The sequence below is a fragment of the Ovis aries genome, chromosome 16 (genome assembly GCF_016772045.2).
Source record: "Ovis aries strain OAR_USU_Benz2616 breed Rambouillet chromosome 16, ARS-UI_Ramb_v3.0, whole genome shotgun sequence".
In the NCBI taxonomy this organism is placed as follows: Eukaryota; Metazoa; Chordata; class Mammalia; order Artiodactyla; family Bovidae; genus Ovis; species Ovis aries.
Window position 1 is genome coordinate 42469798 of NC_056069.1, and position 18363 is coordinate 42488160.

The 18363-nt window shown below is 38.7% G+C and overlaps 1 protein-coding gene across 2 annotated transcripts in view; it reads right to left on the bottom strand.

Moving 5' to 3' along the window:
* CDH6 (cadherin 6) overlaps positions 1-15480 on the bottom strand; it is a 150239-nt gene extending 134759 nt beyond the window's left edge. The window contains exon 1 of one of the 2 annotated variants that reach the window (XM_004017072.5): positions 15288-15480. The gene's annotated coding sequence lies outside the window, so the exon portion shown is untranslated. Of the gene's footprint in view, positions 1-15034; positions 15154-15287 lie in introns of those variants that run through there. The other variant, XM_042233912.1, reaches the window with a different exon arrangement.
* Positions 15481-18363: the final 2883 nt, after the last annotated feature.

Here is an 18363-nt window from a genome sequence, read left to right on the forward strand (position 1 = left end):
AGGGCCTAGATCTGATAGATAGAGTGCCTGATGAACTATGGAATGAGGTTTGTGACATTGTACAGGAGACAGGGATCAAGACCATCCCCATAGAAAAGAAATGCAAAAAAGCAAAATGGCTGTCTGAGGAGGCCTTACAAATAGCTGTGAAAAGAAGAGAGGTGAAAAACGAAGGAGAAAAGGAAAGATACAAGCATCTGAATGCAGAGTTCCAAAGAATAGCAAGAAGAGATAAGAAAGCCTTCTTCAGCGATCAATGCAAAGAAAAAGAGGAAAACAACAGAATGGGAAAGACTAGAGATCTCTTCAAGAAAATTAGAGATATCAAGGGAACATTTCATGCAAAGATGGGCTCGATAAAGGACAGAAATGGTATGGACCTAACAGAAGCAGAAGATATTAAGAAGAGGTGGCAAGAATACATGGAAGAACTGTACAAAAAACATCTTCACGACCCAGATAATCATGATGATGTGATCACTAATCTAGAGCCAGACATCCTGGAATGTGAAGTCAAGTGGGCTTTAGAAAGCATCACTACAAACAAAGCTAGTGGAGGTGATGGAATTCCAGTTGAGCTGTTTCAAATTCTGAAAGATGATGCTGTGAAAGTGCTGCACTCAATATGCCAGCAAATGTGGGAAACTCAGCAGTGGCCACAGGACTGGAAAAGGTCAGTTTTCATTCCAATCCCAAAGAAAGGCAATGCCAAAGAATGCTCAAACTACCGCAAAATTGCACTCATCTCACATGCTAGTAAAGTAATGCTCAAAATTCTCCAAGCCAGGCTTCAGCAATACGTGAACCATGAACTCCCTGATGTTCAAGCTGGTTTTAGAAAAGGCAGAGGAACCAGAGATCAAGTTGCCAACATCCACTGGATCATGGAAAAAGCAAGAGAGTTCCAGAAAAATATCTATTTCTGCTATATTGACCATGCCAAAGCCTTTGACTGTGTGGATCACAGTCAACTGTGGAAAATTCTGAAAGAGATGGGAATACCAGACCACCTGACCTGCCTCTTGTATGCAGGTCAGGAAGCAACAATTAGAACTGGACATGGAACAACAGACTGGTTCCAAATAGGAAAAGGAGTACATCAAGGCTGTATATTGTCACCCTGCTTATTCAACTTATATACAGAGTACATCATGAGAAATGCTGGACTGGAAGAAACACAAGCTGAAATCAAGATTGCTGGGAGAAATATCAATAACCTCATTTATGCAGATGACACCACCGTTATGGCAGAAAGTGAAGAGGAGCTAAAAAGCCTATTGATGAAAGTGAAAGAGGAGAGCGAAAAAGTTGGCTTAAACTCAGCATTCAGAAAACGAAGATCATGGCATCTGGTCCCATCACTTCATGGGAAATAGATGGGAAACAATAGAAACAGTGTCAGACTTTATGTTTTTGGGCTCCAAAATCACTGCAGATGGTGACTGCAGCCATGAAATTAAAAGACGCTTACTCCTTGGAAGAAAAGTTATGACCAACCTAGATAGCATATTCAAAAGCAGAGACATTACTTTGCCGACAAGGGTCCGTCTAGTCAAGGCTATGGTTTTTCCTGTGGTCATGTATGGATGTGAGAGTTGGACTGTGAAGAAAGCTAAGTGCCGAAGAATTGATGCTTTTGATCTGTGGTGTTGGAGAAGACTCTTGAGAGTCCCTTGGACTGCAGGAAGATCCAACCAGTCCATTCTGAAGGAGATCAACCCTGGGATTTCTTTGGAAGGAATGATGCTAAAGCTGAAGCTCCAGTACTTTGGCCACCTCATGCGAAGAGTTGACTCATTGGAAAAGACTGGGAGGAATTGGGGGCAGGGGGAGCAGGGGACGACCGAGGATGAGATGGCTGGATGGCATCACGGACTCAATGGACGTGAGTCTGAGTGAACTCCGGGAGACGGTGATGGACAGGGAGACCTGACGTGCTGCGATTCATGGGTTCGCAAAGAGTCGGACATGACTGAGCGACTGGACTGAACTGAAGTGAACCCTATGTCAGACATTTGGCTGAAGACACCAAGGTTGTCCTGGGAACAGCACCTTCTGTTGGGTATACTCCCTTGGTCTGGGCTGTCTAGAAGGCTGGAGCTGACCTTTCTTTCTTCTTAAGTGTATTCTTACACTATGTTCAGAGGAAGTTGGATTACAAGAAACAAAAACTAACCAACATGAATAATGTAAAAGTATATAAGTGTAGTCCAATTTTATAATGAATACTGTTGATTTCTTCTTTCAACAAACATCTAAGGTGTTCTTGCCGTTTGTCAAAAATAGTGCTAGGCCTTGGTTAGAGATGTAAGTTTAATACCCAGAGGCCTTGTTCTCTAGAGGCTTACAGTGTGATAGGTTAAGTCCTGGACTATCTTGTAGAGATGTTTGAAACAACGGGTTTACTTAGAGGCTAAGTAGAGGCTATTATAGGATCATGCAGTGAAAAATCTTAAGCTGATGGTGGGACAGGTGAGTGGAAGTCAGGGAGAGTTTGCTGGACAGATTCTTGACCATTTCCCTGAATATCCAGTGAGATTTGGCCAGTGAAGATGAGTGGGGACACTGGAGGTAAGCAACTTGGACAGCTGTTCTGGTGTACATGAGCTGAATATTAATACCAGTACTGAGCTTGGATGTCAATACATTAAAGTCTAGATTTAATAATGGTAGACCTTAGTCTGTTTCATGACTGAAAGGCTCAATTCTGACAGAATATCTATCTATTCATTGAATATGTTTCTAAAATGGCAGTTTCTAACAGTCATATTTAATATAGGTATATCTCCCTATATTTTTCTGACAAATTAAAGGTTTGTGGTAACTGTGCATTGGGCAGGTCTATTAGTGCTATTTTTCCAACATCATTTGCTCACTCTGTGTCTCTTTGTCACATTTTGGTAATTCTCGCAATATTTCAAACCTTTTGCTAGCAAAAAGATTACAACTTGTTGAAGGTTTGGGTAATGGTTTGTGTTTTTTAGCAATAAAGTATTTTTAAATTAAGATCTGTGCATTTTTAAAGACATAATGCTGTTACACACTTAATGCAGTATATATTTTACATGCACTGCTGCTGCTGCTGCTAAGTCGCTTCAGTCGTGTCCGACTCTGTGCGACCCCAAAGACGGCAGCCCACCAGGCTCCACTGTCGCTGGGATTCTCCAGGCAAGAACACTGGAGTGGGTTGCCGTTTCCTTCTCCAGTGCGTGAAAGTGAAAAGTGAAAGGGAAGTCACTGAGTCGTGTCCAACTCTCAGTGACCCCAGGGACTGCTGCCTACCAGGCTCCTCCGTCCATGGGATTTTCCAGGCAAGATTTGTACATTTTTAAAGACATAATACTGTTACACACTTCATGCAGTATATGTTTTATGTGCACTAGTAAACCATAAAATTCATGTGGTTTGCTTTATTGTAGTGGTCTGGAACCAAACCTACAATATCCGAGGTAGGCCTGTATTTAATGCATATTGTAACCAACTGGATGCCATGGTATTATCCATGGCACCAACAACAGTTATTGAATTAAACTGAGCCTCTATCACTTAAATCTTAATTTCTTGTGATTTCTTCTTGAAAAGTATTTTTACTTAATGTTGTCCCATAAACTCACCAGAGGAATTGTAGGGATCAGTGAAAGAAACAACATGAAAGTATTCCATGTACAGCATGCTACATTGCTTCAGTCATGTCTGACTCTGTGTGACCCTATGGACTGTAACCTACCTGGCTCCTCTGTCTATGGGATTCTCCCAGCAAGAATACTAGAGTGGGTTGCCGTGCCCTCCTCCAGGGGATCTTCCCGATCCAGGGATTGGACCCACATCTCTTGGGTCTCCTGCATGGGTAGGGAGGTTCTTTACCACTAGCACCACCCGGGACGTCTCAAGTACTTTGAGGCATACTATTAAAAATAAAACTGTAATAAGCCTTTGGCAATGAAGAGGGATGTGTTGGTTCTTTCTCAGCTGGGGCAGGAGGTCAAATACCAAATCTGAAAATGAATAGAGACCCTATAAATCGATCATAATGTAACCTGAAATGAAAGACTAATTTCCATGTTCATGTAAGATCTAAGTATGGGGAGAATACGAATAAAATGAACTGTGAATGTCCTATTCATTTTTATACAAAGCTGGCACTATTGGCCTGTTATTACTAAAGCATGCATTACTTCACTTTGTTAACTTCCTTCACTGTGTTTTCAAGTTCTGGCTTCATGCTTAGGAAGTCAATTGGTATCCCAAGATTATAAATATATATTTATCTAATTTCAGTAAAGTTACAGTTTTGTTTTATACTCTTACTTTTTAATTCTTATTGGATTTATTTTGTATAAAATATGAAGAAAGAATCTGTTTCCCCCAAAGTGCTATGTATGTTGTCTTATCATCCCAGTATCTCTCCAGCATTGGGCACAGGAGGGTCTCAGTAAATATTATAGAATGAATAAATTAATGACTGATGAGTCTAAACCTTCCAGACACTTGCCAGGCTTCCCTTGGGACCAACAGTAAGTGATTGTAAGACTGACTTAAATTAAAGTGAAAAGCTAGGCCTAAAGCTAAACGGCTTTTGTGAGGCTGATATCTGCTGCTTTGGGCTATAATTAATTGATCTAACTTGTTGTGGGAATATACTGATAAATTCACCGAGACTTGAAAGGGAAAGATGTTTCTCATTTTCTTTAAAATTATGTTTTTTGATTCCTGAGAAATATGTATATGTTACATATATTGCATATATATAAATGCATGTATAAATATCCTTACAATTTTGACATTATTTTTGAATTTGAGATACAAACATTTGAATCTGTTCATCTATCTACCATCTATTTGGGTATATATACATACATATTAAGCACAAAAGGCACAAAAATTTAATATTTAAGAGTATGGGCTATCAAGACTGCCAGGATTTAATCTTAGCTCTGACATATACTAGCTGTGTGACCTTGGGCAAGTTGCGTAACTGCTCTGTCTCCCAGGTTTGTCTGTAAAATTGGAAGATTAATGGTGTTTTCTTCAGAACGTTGTGAACATTAAATTCATGTAACCATTTAGAATAGTGCCTGAAATATTGTAAGTGCTGTCTAAGTGTTAGCTTTTATTATTATCCTACTCACTTCCAATAATCTTCTTGTGTTCTCAAAAGTAACAGATTTAAAATATCTTTAAGATATTTTTTGAAAGAACATTTAGGATTGATTGAATGAGAGAAAAAAAATCACGTAGCAAAAAAGCAATTGCTTTATTTAGCATAGAAAATATATAGTAACACACATGAATATTAAAACTGTAAAAGAAAAAAAATTCAGAAAAGAACAGTGTTTAAGTTTGAATTCTGAAAATAAAATACATAAATTGAAAGTGTAAACTCAGAGGTGCATCCTGTTTCCAAACACAGGAATTAAAAAATCAAAATGACAGACTTCTGTTAATCTGTTTAGGAAGGCATAAATTGTTAATCAGGCTCCAGGCAACATTGTTTAATACCAAGTTTAATAAAAATCTGCCTGGAGGAAGAAGAGGTCTGGTGGCCAATTTTGAAAGCTGGGCAGCTCTGTTTACATGCTTAGTCTCTCTAGCTCTGAGGACACCATTGATAGGGTTTCCTTTGAAATTGGCTTCTTTTAACGGAGTCAAAGTTATTAAACACCATAGCATGGGATAGAAAACTTGAATTTTTTCATTGGTGTGAATAAACTTGAAAAGGAAATAAATTGGAGAAGTATTTATTTAAGAGAATCTTTTGCAGTTTGTATGAGAAGAATTTCACAGTAAGCATTTATTGAGCCTTCACTATATGCTACATTTGCTAGTGATGCCTTCATCTTAAAACTGTGATCTTGAGATGAAAGAAGTGACATTTTAAAACCATTTTCTCCTTTCTCCCCAGCCTGTATTTGTTCATTCCACAAGGCATCTTGTATTTGTATCATGTGGGCTTTCTCTGTGCAGGGACTCAAGAAAATTTCCAAAGTCTTGGCATTGTTTTTAGGAGAACTTGTCAATCAGGCGAAAACTAAATTGGAAAGTATTTGACAAGTGCAGTATCTCCTGAGCAGTTGGAGCCTTGTAGCTACTTCTTTGGATTACTGAGTTTAAAACGCAGCCCAAATTTTACTTGCTTTAAAGTCCTTCTTGATAACATCATGGATATCATTGCCTATTTCTTAATTACAAATCAGGGCAGGTTTGGCTCTTGTTTTTGTGATTGGTTTTTCTAAACAGCTGTGATTTTCATATGGAGAAAAAAAATAAGCCATTTAAAAATATATTTTAATGTAGTGAGAAATTGGGAAGCAAACATATGTTCTATTAAAGTTCAGAATATCCACAGTGCAAAGCAAACTTCTTGTTCTTTGGTGCACAGTTAACCCAGCATAGGTTTCAACAATTTCTCCCCGCTCTGTCTGCTGTATAAAAATCTTTCATTACATCAGACTAAACTAAATCACTTGGGAGCATTTCACTCTTTTGTAGCTTTCAGCTTCATATTTTAAATAAAGTAACTGTCCTATTTAGCATTCTAGTTGGTGAGAAAGTCATTTCACATGATCACTCGACATCTAGTAGTGTCCTTCCTTCTGTTGGGTCATCTCTTAAACTTAATTTCATTGTCTTTTTAGAATACAAAATAAACACACATTTAAACTCAAGGCGGGGGGAAGTTGAAAAATAAAACCATGGTGCTATTTGTAAAGATATCTTGGAATCTGGCATCTGAGAATAAAAGGCATACTGAAGAAGGGAAGTATCATGAGACAAAGTTTTAAAATATGAGACCTGTATATGGTGTGCCTGCATTTATATCAAAGGCACTTTACCTTCAGGTAAATATACTTTCCTTGAATTCAAAAATTATTGCAGAGCTGGATCTAGAGGTTTGGAACCGCCTCCTCTTGATGACGCTAACCAGTAAGTGACCCCTTCATTCTGTTGTCTTAATAATGATCTGCCCCAAACATCTTTTTCTTAATAAAAAGGGATATGAGTCAGAAAGAGAGTAAAACGGTGGCACTGATATTTATCACAAAGCCTCCCTCACATAATTTATTTCTTTATGAAACAGTGACAAAATCTCAACTACATACTTTTACGTAAGTAATTAACTAGCAAATAGTTACTGGGAGATAGAGTAGCTCTACTTGATACAAATTAGGATCAGCAGTACTATACCAATCTTGGTGAATTTTATCATTTTTCATCATGATTACTCAGTCCAACCACACAGTTTTTATCAGTGTTAAATCGTAACCTGTTGCTAAGAAGAGCTTAAAATATTTTAGTTGAGTGTGAAATCGAGCAGTTCCAAACATTTTATAAAATGGACGATAGTTGATTAATAAAATTCTCCTTTTTTAATCCTGCAAAGGAAGTGTAAGCTTTGTAGTTAAAAATGTGATAAGCTCATTTTCATGACTGAAATGTAGAAAGCAACTGCTTTTTGACCTAACAATGCATACCTTAAACTACAACTCAATCAACACCTTAGGAAATTTGTGTTTATCCACAGTTATATAAAGTTTATCTTTAGAAAAAAAAATACCCCTTTAATAATGGGTATGGTTAAATTGAGCTGGATGGGTTTTTAGAAAAACTAGATATAAATTTAAAACTTCTTATTTTCCACTGAATAATCCACTATGTAATCAAATAGGCGAATTCATTGCCAATGACACATTTTGGCCATGACCTTGGCAAAGTACAATTTTGGAGGACCTATTAATATAGTCAAAGATTGTATTGTTATTCCAAATGTTATTATTAATCTCTATGAAGTTTAAATAAGGGATCCAAAAATACCTTTTGATAGAATGAGTTTTATCTTTTGGGCTGTCTATTTGGCTTATTCCAAAAGTAATTCTGCTTTACTTTCTATTCATCCAAACAAGGAAGAAAACTAAGTCAGTCATTTTTCAATATTATGTTATTCATTATCTAACCCAGTGGTCCTTGGACTTTTGGATTTCATGGAACATTAACAGTTATTTTTTTAAATAGGGGAGGGTTGACATTGGGTTGCTTGCAGATTTTAATTTTGTCAAGGGAAAAAACAACATAATTTATCCTTACAATTCCATGCAAAAATTGACATTTTAACTCCAAAGAAGTGGGAAGGTCACCGTCTCAGTCCTTAAATTGAGTAAATGGAAAGTTATAAAAATCACAATAAATAGGTTGTTATCATGTTTCATATCTGATCACTGACCAGTAAACTTTTTTTTTTTTTTTGCAACGATGCACACATGACTGGTTAACCTGCCAAATTACTGATACCCAAGAGTACCATCAACTCATTAAAAATAAAATAAAAACCTACATTTTATCAGTCTCCCAAGTAATCGTCAAAATTTTGAAGGAAAATTTTAATTCTTCTTTGCAACAGGAGCTTTACAAAAGTGTACAAACACATAAAATTCCTAAAGAGTGATAAATCCTTATTTTTTCCATAAGTTTCCATGCCTGCTCCTTTATAGCATATTTATAAATAATGATATTATAGATTTAAATTTCTCTTTTAATTTTTAATGGCAGAATTGAGTGGAGATGATAAAAAGTTACACTATTCCACAACTAGAGCTCAGGTTACAGAAGAGATAGATACAGTGAACAGCATGAATTCAGTTGATCCATGGACAAGTCACTTCATCTCTCTGGTCATTAGGGACCTCAAATGTAAACGACTGGCATTGGGTTTTAGTCACTCACTCCTGTCCGACTCTTTGTGACCCCATGGCCTGTAGCCCACCAGGCTCCTCTGTCCATGGGATTCTCCAGACAATACTGGAGTGGGTTGCCACTTCTTTCTCCAAGGGATCTTCCCAACCCAGGGATTTAACCCGGCTCTTCCTCATTGCAGGTAGACTCTTTACCAGTGAAGCCCTTGGCATTGGGTAAAGTAATGTCTAAACTCCTTTGCAAAGTCAATAAAGTTTGACTTTATTGTCAAACTGTCAATAAAGGCTGGGTTAACTACCTGACATTTTGAATGGTGGTAATAGAAAGAATAGAGTTTAATGGAAATGGCTTATCACCATCAACCATTTATAATATTACTGTATTGTTAAGAGGATGTCTTTCTTCCTTTCTCCTTCCTGCTTTCCTCCACCCCTACCCTCTACCCCTTTTCTTATAAAATTTTGCTTGGTAAAGAAATCATTCAGAACAAATACTGAACTGTGATGGGAATGAAATAACAAAACTGTGGTCATAAAAGAAGAAAATTATTTTTACCATCAAATAAGAAAGGAAGTAATTATTTTTAGTCATCAAATAAGGAAGGAAATGAACACAATCTTATTCAGCTTTACCTACAGTCCCCAAAGCTATGCGTGTAGTGAGTTTGTCAGTGCACTAAGAAAGGACTGAGGCCCTTGGGGTGCCGTGAGGTTGTGATGCCCCCCATCATTGAAATAAATAGCTGTTATTTTTAGCTACCTTCCTGAAATACCTCCTCCAACTTAAGGCTCTCTCTCAACATAAGAGAAGACAATTTATTCTCTTATAAGAAGTATCATTATTATGCTCAGAAAAATGCCCCACACAATTCTTTTTACTACAACTGTAAACCCGAATGCACACTTTCAAGTGGTTTTTAAGAAATGAATAAGCTACAGACATTTTCCTCAGCCTGAAACCTGCATTGCTCTGGTCAAAATAATCAAATCATTCCCATGCCCTCTGCTGCTCTGTATTTCTCAGAGAGTCACACTTTTACTTTTAAGATACCACAAGTGTTTGTTAACAGCACATTCATTAAACGCTTGGTTCAAACAGAAATTTCCTAGAAATTCAAACCAAAAAGGGGCTAAATAAAGAGGATACCACATATAGAATCCAAATGAATGACTTATATTAGGTCTTTATCACTTTTGTATACTTTAGGTTGTCAGAAGGACACATAGTATATCTAATTACTTTGAAGAATAATAAAGATAATAGAAAAGAGTCAATATTCTTCAAAGCATTAAGAAAACCTTCATTTGATTCTGCTGCAATTTCAGACCACTTTTTAAAAATGTACTCCTCTGCTTATTTTATGATCCATGCAGAATCATTTCCTTTAAATGATTTTTTTAAAGACTAAGTTTCAAGTTTACATTCCATGTTAGAGAAACATAGTGATTATAAACATGTTAATAATGTAATCATGTTTATAAAGTTATATCTAATAATAGCAGTATTTATAAAGTGGAAAGTGCACTCTGTATAAAAATGGTGACTTTAATTCTATTTCTATTCTTACATTTTCCTCTTATGTAAAAATTCACCTCCCATCTCTTTTCATTGTAGTCACTTGGGACACCACCTCAACTTAATTTTTTCTTGCTGTTTTCCATTCCTATAACTTATTAGGTCTCCTGAACATCTTCTGGGCAGATCTACCAAATTAGGGAATTACAGAAAGATAAAAAACACAATGCTCTTTCAAGTGATGAAATATGAAGATAAATTATACCCTGTGTTGCCTAGTTTTGTATTCTTCAACTTTTTCCTAAGTTGTTCTCTTTCACAAGATAGCACTAAATATGGTGGGGAAAGCTTTGGACCCATGCTGCCCATTTATACTGCACATCAAATTTAATAGTAACATTCTGGCTTTAATTAAACTTTTCCTCTTATAAATCTCAGCCAAGGTGATCTGATTTATAGAGGAAATGAGCACCCAACAGTGTTAGTGTAATGATATTAAATAGATGAAACAAGGTAAAATAATCTCTAATAATCTGTGGGGATGGGGGACACAGAACCTTCTGCATATGTGTCCAGTCTGCCTTTATGCATCTGTGCTCACAGCATTCATTCTTCAGTTAGTTTTCATTGTTGGAAGAGTTAAAAATTTCCTGGATAGTTCAGTCTTGACCAGCTAGAATACTGGCTGTATCTTGACCCCTCTGACCCAATCACTTTGGCTTAAAAGAACCTTACTCCATTTACATCTGTATGTAGTAAATCAAGGTGTACCACCTTTTTCAAGGGTCATGTATACTTTTCTTGCCTTATCTCCCTACTTGTGAGTGATGGGATTACTAAGACTGTACACTTTTGGCTGTAAACCTTAATTATAGAAAACCTGAATTTTCTCATCTGATTACTTTGAAAAAGTGAGCCTTTCTTAGGAATAGGAACTTTAAAAATGTAGGCCAGTTTAATCTTCATAAGAGGAAAACTCAAAACAGAAATATTGTTTAGATCTAGGAAAGTGCCTTAAACTCTTCATTTGTGTTCAAAGTAAAACAAAAATCCTAATGGAGAGAAAAAATGTAAGGAAAAAGAAAGGAACAAAGAAAAAAAATCAACCCAATCTGTACATTTCTTTATTTCTTCTCTAATATCATTGGAACACTGTCACAACTGGGTGCTCTGTGTGTGTGAATTTTGATTTTCTTCTTTCAGCAATTTCCCCTGTTAACATGATGGTCTTGAGTCTTTGTATTTAGAATCATTATTCAGAAAAAAATTTAAACCAGAGAAGGTTTGATTATCTACATTTTCACCTTTTTGTGAAGCAAATAAGGTAAGCTCAGTAGACACTAGCTAGGCTGAAACACTATTGAAGAATGCAATTCAGACTGAGTCACTGCTTGTTATTTTTATAAGCGAGACCCTAATTCTGATCGACCCCAAAGAATGGGCTGCTGTGACTAAGCTAGCAGCAGAAGCAAGTGGCTTCTGCTGGATGTTATCTCATTTGGAACACATTTCAAACTTTAGAACAGATTTTTAAATTGAAAGTTGAAACCTGCAGACTGTCAGCAGAAGAGGCTGATTCACCCCTATAGAACTTATCTTACTATGTAAGTTCCAGGCAGTAAGTTTTTTTTTAAGGACTAGGTTACCTAAAATATGTTGTGATACATCAAAGAGAGAGAGAGGGAGAGAGAGAGACAGAGAGACAGAGAGAGAGAGAGAGAGAGAGAGAGAGAGAGAGAGAGAGAGAGAGAGAGAAAAGACAAACACCTCCTAGAATAAGAGTGATATGCATCTAAACATCTTTTGGACTTTTAGTACATGCTTATTTGAATGGGGGCTTCTTTAAATTAGAAACCTCTAGTTCAGTATAACTTGTCAATGTTCATGGATCTTTGAAAGGTTAGTTAATTTTTTTCTGCCTCATTTTTTTCTACTTTTTTTCAATTGCTTCCTATATTTGCTTGAACCCTTAGGGTAGGGCTTCTTCATGTGGAATTTTTTGAGTCATAACTGTAATGCCATTATTACTATTGGGTAAATTTGAGTGAAGGAAATACAATCTTGGCAAGATGAGAAATAAGGAAAAATTTTATATTAGTAGTGGTGAATTCTTTATTAATTGGCCATTGCTTTCATTTGGAAGCATAGAGAAGTTATCAAAAGTCTAGATATCCAGAAACTGTACAAATACTCTTGGGTTCCTGAAATTAGAGGAACTACACAAATGACAGTAATGGTTTTGACCTGGAATAAATGTCATGAAAGGAGTTGGGGAATATGGTCTTGTCTGTGAAGGGAAAGCTGTTATACGCTTATTATCTTAGATAACAAAATCCACGATGCAGCTGAACTGCAGGGAGAAGTGCATGGCGTGACCCACTAGAGGTCCTTTCCAACTAAAAAAAGTTTCCATAGTTCAAAGGATTCAGCCTCAGTAAGCTGGCATTTGGGGCTGCAAAGCGAATAAGGGCCAGAAGGGGGGACTGCACATTTTACTTCCCTAGGGAGAAACATGGTTTCATTCAGATTATTTGTCATATTTATCTCTCTTTTTTTTTAATCCTGATGTGGTACAATCACTCAGTTAGCTCTGGTTAGATATTCAGAACCTGTTGTTCCAAGTTATTGATACATTTGGAAAAAGGAAGTATCATTTGATGTCCTGGAGCTACATACAGTTATGCTTTCTATTGATATTAGCTGTTTTCAAGTATCTCAGAACAATATTTTCAAGAGAGATTTCTGCTTTAAAATGAAGAGTGCCTCAGTAAGTTTTTACTTGCACAGCTGATGGAAGTGGTGGGTGGAAGAGGTAATATACACATTTTCTGATAGTAGGCAACTTAGTAGAAAATGATTGTGTTTCTATATATTATCTTTGCAGAGTTAGCATTAAGAAATGTAATTGCAAAAAAATTGATGTAAAAGCCAGATAGTAAAGGGACTGAAAGTCCCTGTAGAGATACCAGTCGGTCACTTACAAAGGTAGCAAAAGATAATTGCAGACAAGTACAGAACTAAACCATTGCTGTTTTCCTTTAGAGATATACTGCTGCTTCTCATGTTTTTCTGAAAAAATTGGTTACTTCCTCTGCTTCTGAAGTATGCCATGAACCATCAAAACAGGTAGAAAAAGATCTGCCTTTTATTTCTCCCCAATACCTTTTTAATTAGAACACACCAAAGAGCAAAACGGGCAAGATACAATCCTGCGTGATTGCATTTTCCAGTAAATTGTTGGATTTCTTTTAAGTTTCTGAGCTCTGCATTGAAAATCTGGCCTCTGGCATAAACTTTGCCCTCCTCCTATGACATAATGAAGACATCTGCTTGATCATATCCTCTTTCTTCACACAACTTGTTCTCTGGCTCTAAAAAATTAGCCAGCACAAAGCTATGCAAGTACTGAAACACAAAGGGTGATGCTGAGGCCAAACTGGAAGAGATTTTTTTTTTTTTCTCCTAAAGTAGAATACTAAAGCTTTTCCTTTTCAGGTACAGGCATCAGCAAGAAAAGAAAAGAAGTAATCCCTGCTCACCATTTGTGTAAGCTGATTTGTTCTTCATTCTTAGAAGAGTTGTGCATTAACAAGGTATATCCCTGTGTTCTTTTTCCCACACACAGAGGATTTTGCACCCCCTGGATTATAACCACTCAGAGAACCCATATTTTGCATGTGTGCCCCTCCAGAGCAGCCAGACATGTACACATCACCCACTCCAGCAGCAACATTTTTGTTTTTTTTTCAGGAAAAATCCTCTTCTTTCCTACATTATGTGCTTCAGTAAGTGAAAATGAAAATTGGCTGAGATATGGGGTGATACACTTCCATAGTATGAATATAATAATTAAAATGTCTTTACAAAAAACAAACACAAAAAAACAAAACACACACACACAAGAGAGAGGAGAGAAACGTATGGCTATTCCAGATGATTAAACTTCTTGGTACTTGGATGTTCTCTGTAGTTAACTCAGGTGAACAGCCCCTTGCACTAACAAGGACCTGCATATAGCTCCCCATAAAATATGGATTTTATTGCAGCAGTGACAACACTTCAGCACCACGCTGACCTCTCCAGCATCTCCCATCTCCGAGATCTCCGATAACTCTTGGCATAAGAATAACTACAGAAGTAATCCCAGCTCTGCAACACACAACATAGCAAGATTCCCTGTTACTAAATTCCGGAATATCGCACCGGGGGCGTCACTTTTCCTGCATCGGACACCGGAAAACCAGGCGCACTTGATTTGCTCTCCAACAAGTCCGGGGGAAGCGTTTTCCCCCAGATTTGTGCCTGGCCAGCCTTGGAAGAGCACAAGCGAGCTCCGTCTTCCACATGACTTTTCCCTGGACAGTGTGCTCCATTTTCGGAGTCCAGTGTTGGACTTTCCTTGCAACCTAAGCATTTCTGCCCTATGTGAGCCGGCAGGCGTTGCCCCCGGCGTGAAAGCTAACAGTTTTTTTTTTTTTTTTTAAATAAGGTTCTTCTCCGAGACAAATCATCTCTTTAGCCTAAGTTTTCCTTATTGGGAGCATTCAGGAGTTTTCAAGCTACCCAATTTTCTGCTTTGGCTCCCAAACCAAGAAATGTAACCCGGCGAAAGCAGTCCATGCACAGACCCTGTGATGTGGGCAGGTGGAAATAAATCAAGCCCCAAACCGCTCCGCGGGTCCTGCACGCACCAGCGCCCTTGGTAATTGACCAGCCAACTTTGCAAATGCCGGAGATCCCTTGGCAGCCTCTGCCGGCGGAGAGAAAGGCAGCGGGTTCTTCCCGGCGGCCCCGTCACATATGCCCCCACCAAGCCCCTCCGCGGTCTTACCAGAAGGCGGAGGAGCGGCGCCGAAGCTCCCCGGGAACCGGCGCCCGTTCTGGGCAGCGGCAGCAGCGCCGCCCGCGCAGCCGGACCCGCGCGCCCGCCCCGACCCGGGCTCGCAGGCTGAACATCCCTCCCAACTCCAGCGTGCGGCACCCACCGGGCGAGGAGGGCTCGCTCTCTCTGATTGGCTTCCATCAGCGCTACAGAATTAAAACAAGAAAAGGCATGCACCATTGCCAACTGAGACCGAACCCACCTCTGCTCGCCTTCCTGCTCCCAGGGAGACCCTGCGACCCGCCCAGGCTGCTCCTGCCTCGGCCGCCGCCGCCGCGGTTGCCCGCTCAGCCGTTCTCGCTGCAGCGGCTGAAACTGCAGCTCGGGATGGGAAGGTTACGGGCTCGGGAGAGCTGGCTCTTGTGGGCACACACTGATTTGCAAGTGAATGAAGTGGGAGGGAGCAAAGAGAGGAGGACTTTGTTAGAGAGGCCCAGTGCCTGCCCCCGCCCGCCCCCTCCCCTTGACAGAATGACTCCCTGTGTTTGAAGTCCTGAGCAATTCGCTCCCTGTAACACTCCCTCCGCTCCAGGCTTTCCTTTCTCTTCCTTTCTTATTTTTTTGGGGGGGTTAAGACATTCAGAACTTGCGTGACTTCGTCTGTTCCCTCCGTTATACTATCAAAATGCACCTTGTGCGATCATCTGTAACGGTTGGGTATTTTTTTTTTTTTTTTTACTGACCAAGCAATTAGAATTCCCAGGGACATGGTACCTCGTTGCGCTATCAGTTGGCCAGCTTCGTGTTATAGCACGCATAACATGCACACACATAAAACAAACCCAGTCTCCTGAGATACCAGTACTGGCGGCTTTTCTTCACAACATAAACAGGCGTTCTCCAGGCGCAAGCAGACATAGATTCAGACACGTCTTTCCTTTTCTTCTGGGAAGACAGGTTTTCACATAGTCCTATGATCTCTGTCACTCTTTTGGAGTGAGTAACCCCAAGATGTTGTAAAATGAAGCTATGCTTCCTTGGGCTTGCAGAAACTGTCGAACCCAAACCCTTCAGGCTTACCACTGACTTATGGCTGATTCCGTCTTTCTAAATGAGTTAATACAAGGACACAAAAGACTTGCAGAAGAGTGTGTAATGATATTCAGGTCTGCCTCCCATTTGTGATCTGTCATGAAAGTTCCTGAAGTAGGGTAACCTCCAAATTGAACTCTTAGGTACACATAGCAGTTTGCATAGCTATCCTTATAGTAACCAAAAAGTAATTTCTAATATTAGGGAGCTAAGCTGCAAAATCTTAAGCATGTTGAAGTATTATTAAGTGAGAGTAATGGTTTTCTACATAAAAGATATAGACATGATGGAGCCAGGCAGTGTTGGATTAGGAAAATTAAATCTAATTACCACAGTGATCGCACCCAGGGTCAGTAGCATCCCAAACCATCTGTTTGTGTATGCTTTAAGTTGCGGGGAGATTTCCACAGCACGGTGTGCTAAAAAGATCCAGGCTACTCTGGCCTCTGAGTGGTTAAACTGGTTGGAGGTTGGTCTCCTTCCCAACTGAGCTCTTACTAGAAAATCTTTTGTTTCTCCAATAGAAGTTCAGACATTTAAATAAAGCCAAAATCAAAGTATTTCCTCTAGGCAGTCAGTGCTTCAAAGAAGTGTGCATGGAATGGTTTTAGCACAGATGTTCCACACATGGAAGATGGAAAGACTTTGAATTTCTTTCTTGAAAAGATCTTCCTTTAATGGAGAATTGCCACCAACTTAACAAAAAGGGGGCTGAACATTTTCTCTTCATGCAGCTATTCAGAATCTTGTAGAGAAAGGGTAGGCGAGAAGAAAGCTGCTTCCATTCATCAGATTATGAATTCTATACATTTAATTGGAAATACTAGCTCCTTATGTTTTTACAGTCCTTTATCGCTTACAGAGTACTTTCACAGATTATTTTATTGAATTCTTTTTTCAACAAGTGGTCTGATTTTTTCCCCATTAGGACAAAGGAAGCAGATTGATGATGGCATTGCATGGGTTAAATAACACGTCCAAGGCAATGAAAACTGGAAAGCAGAAGAGTCAGAAATATTACTGGTAAAACTGTGGATATGTGCGTGTGTGTGTGTGTGTGTGTACATACATATATGTATATATATACCATTAAAAATAAACCACATTTTAAGACTGCCTTTTGCAGAAAGATGTGCAGAATAACTGACTTTTATGGTAAAAATGGGATAATAGTGAAGTTAATGTTCTCCCTGTTGAATAAGTTTATATCTCACAAAGGAAATCTTTAATTGTTTGAAATATGCTACTCTTCTAACCCCACTAAACTACACGTCAAAGGTGACTAAAGCAACTACTTGTTATTAACAATGGATAAGCAATCAATTTGCTTTGGGATAGTTCACGTGGCAACATTACATAAAGGACAGCACTTTTAATACTAAAAAAGATTTTTGTGTGATATTTGAGGATTTCTAGCATTATTTACTACAATCATTGTTTTCAATTAAATATCCATAATTATTTCATTCTCATTTCGGAGATAAAAAAATGAGTTATTAAGGTCAAATGATTATCCGGTATGTAAATATCCAGAATTATTTCATTTTCATTTCAGAGATTAAAAAACTGAGAGGTTATACAATTATCCAGTGTCATATTAGTACTATTTCTAGTTCATTCTCTGGCACACCAAAACATGTTGGCAAGTAACAGAAGCTAATTAGAATTAAACAGATAAGAGGGTCTTTGCTATCATCATGTAGAGTCTTCTTTTGAAACTCAAGAGTGGAAATTCTGCAGGGCTTCTGGAAAGACTTGGAAACAGGTACTGAGAAGCCACCAGTACTCAGCTGAGAGTACTGTTTTCCTGTCCTCACTGTGCTTAGGCTTCTGTTTTGTCTCCCTTCACACTGGCCTTCTCTGTTGTTTAGTCAGAACTTTAGTGCAGTACCACTGTAGCAGAGCTTACCTGTTGGAAAGAATGTTTCTCTTTCTGCTTCATTTCCAATTTCTTGGAAAGCAGTTCTGATTGGTCAAGTGTTCCTGGACTATTGGAAAGCAGTTCTGATTGGTCAAGTGATCCGGGACTAGTTTGCACGGGCTGGGGCAGAGGGAGGCAGCAGGGTGACCCACACAGAGCCCTTTCATGTGTTGCGTGCTCAGTCATTCAGTCGTGTCCAGTTCTTTGTGGTCCCATGGACTATAGTCTGCCAGGCTTCTCCATCCATGGGATTTCTTAGGCAAGAATACAGGAGTGGGTTGCCATTTCCTTCTCCAGGGGGTCTTCCCAAACCAGGGATCGAACC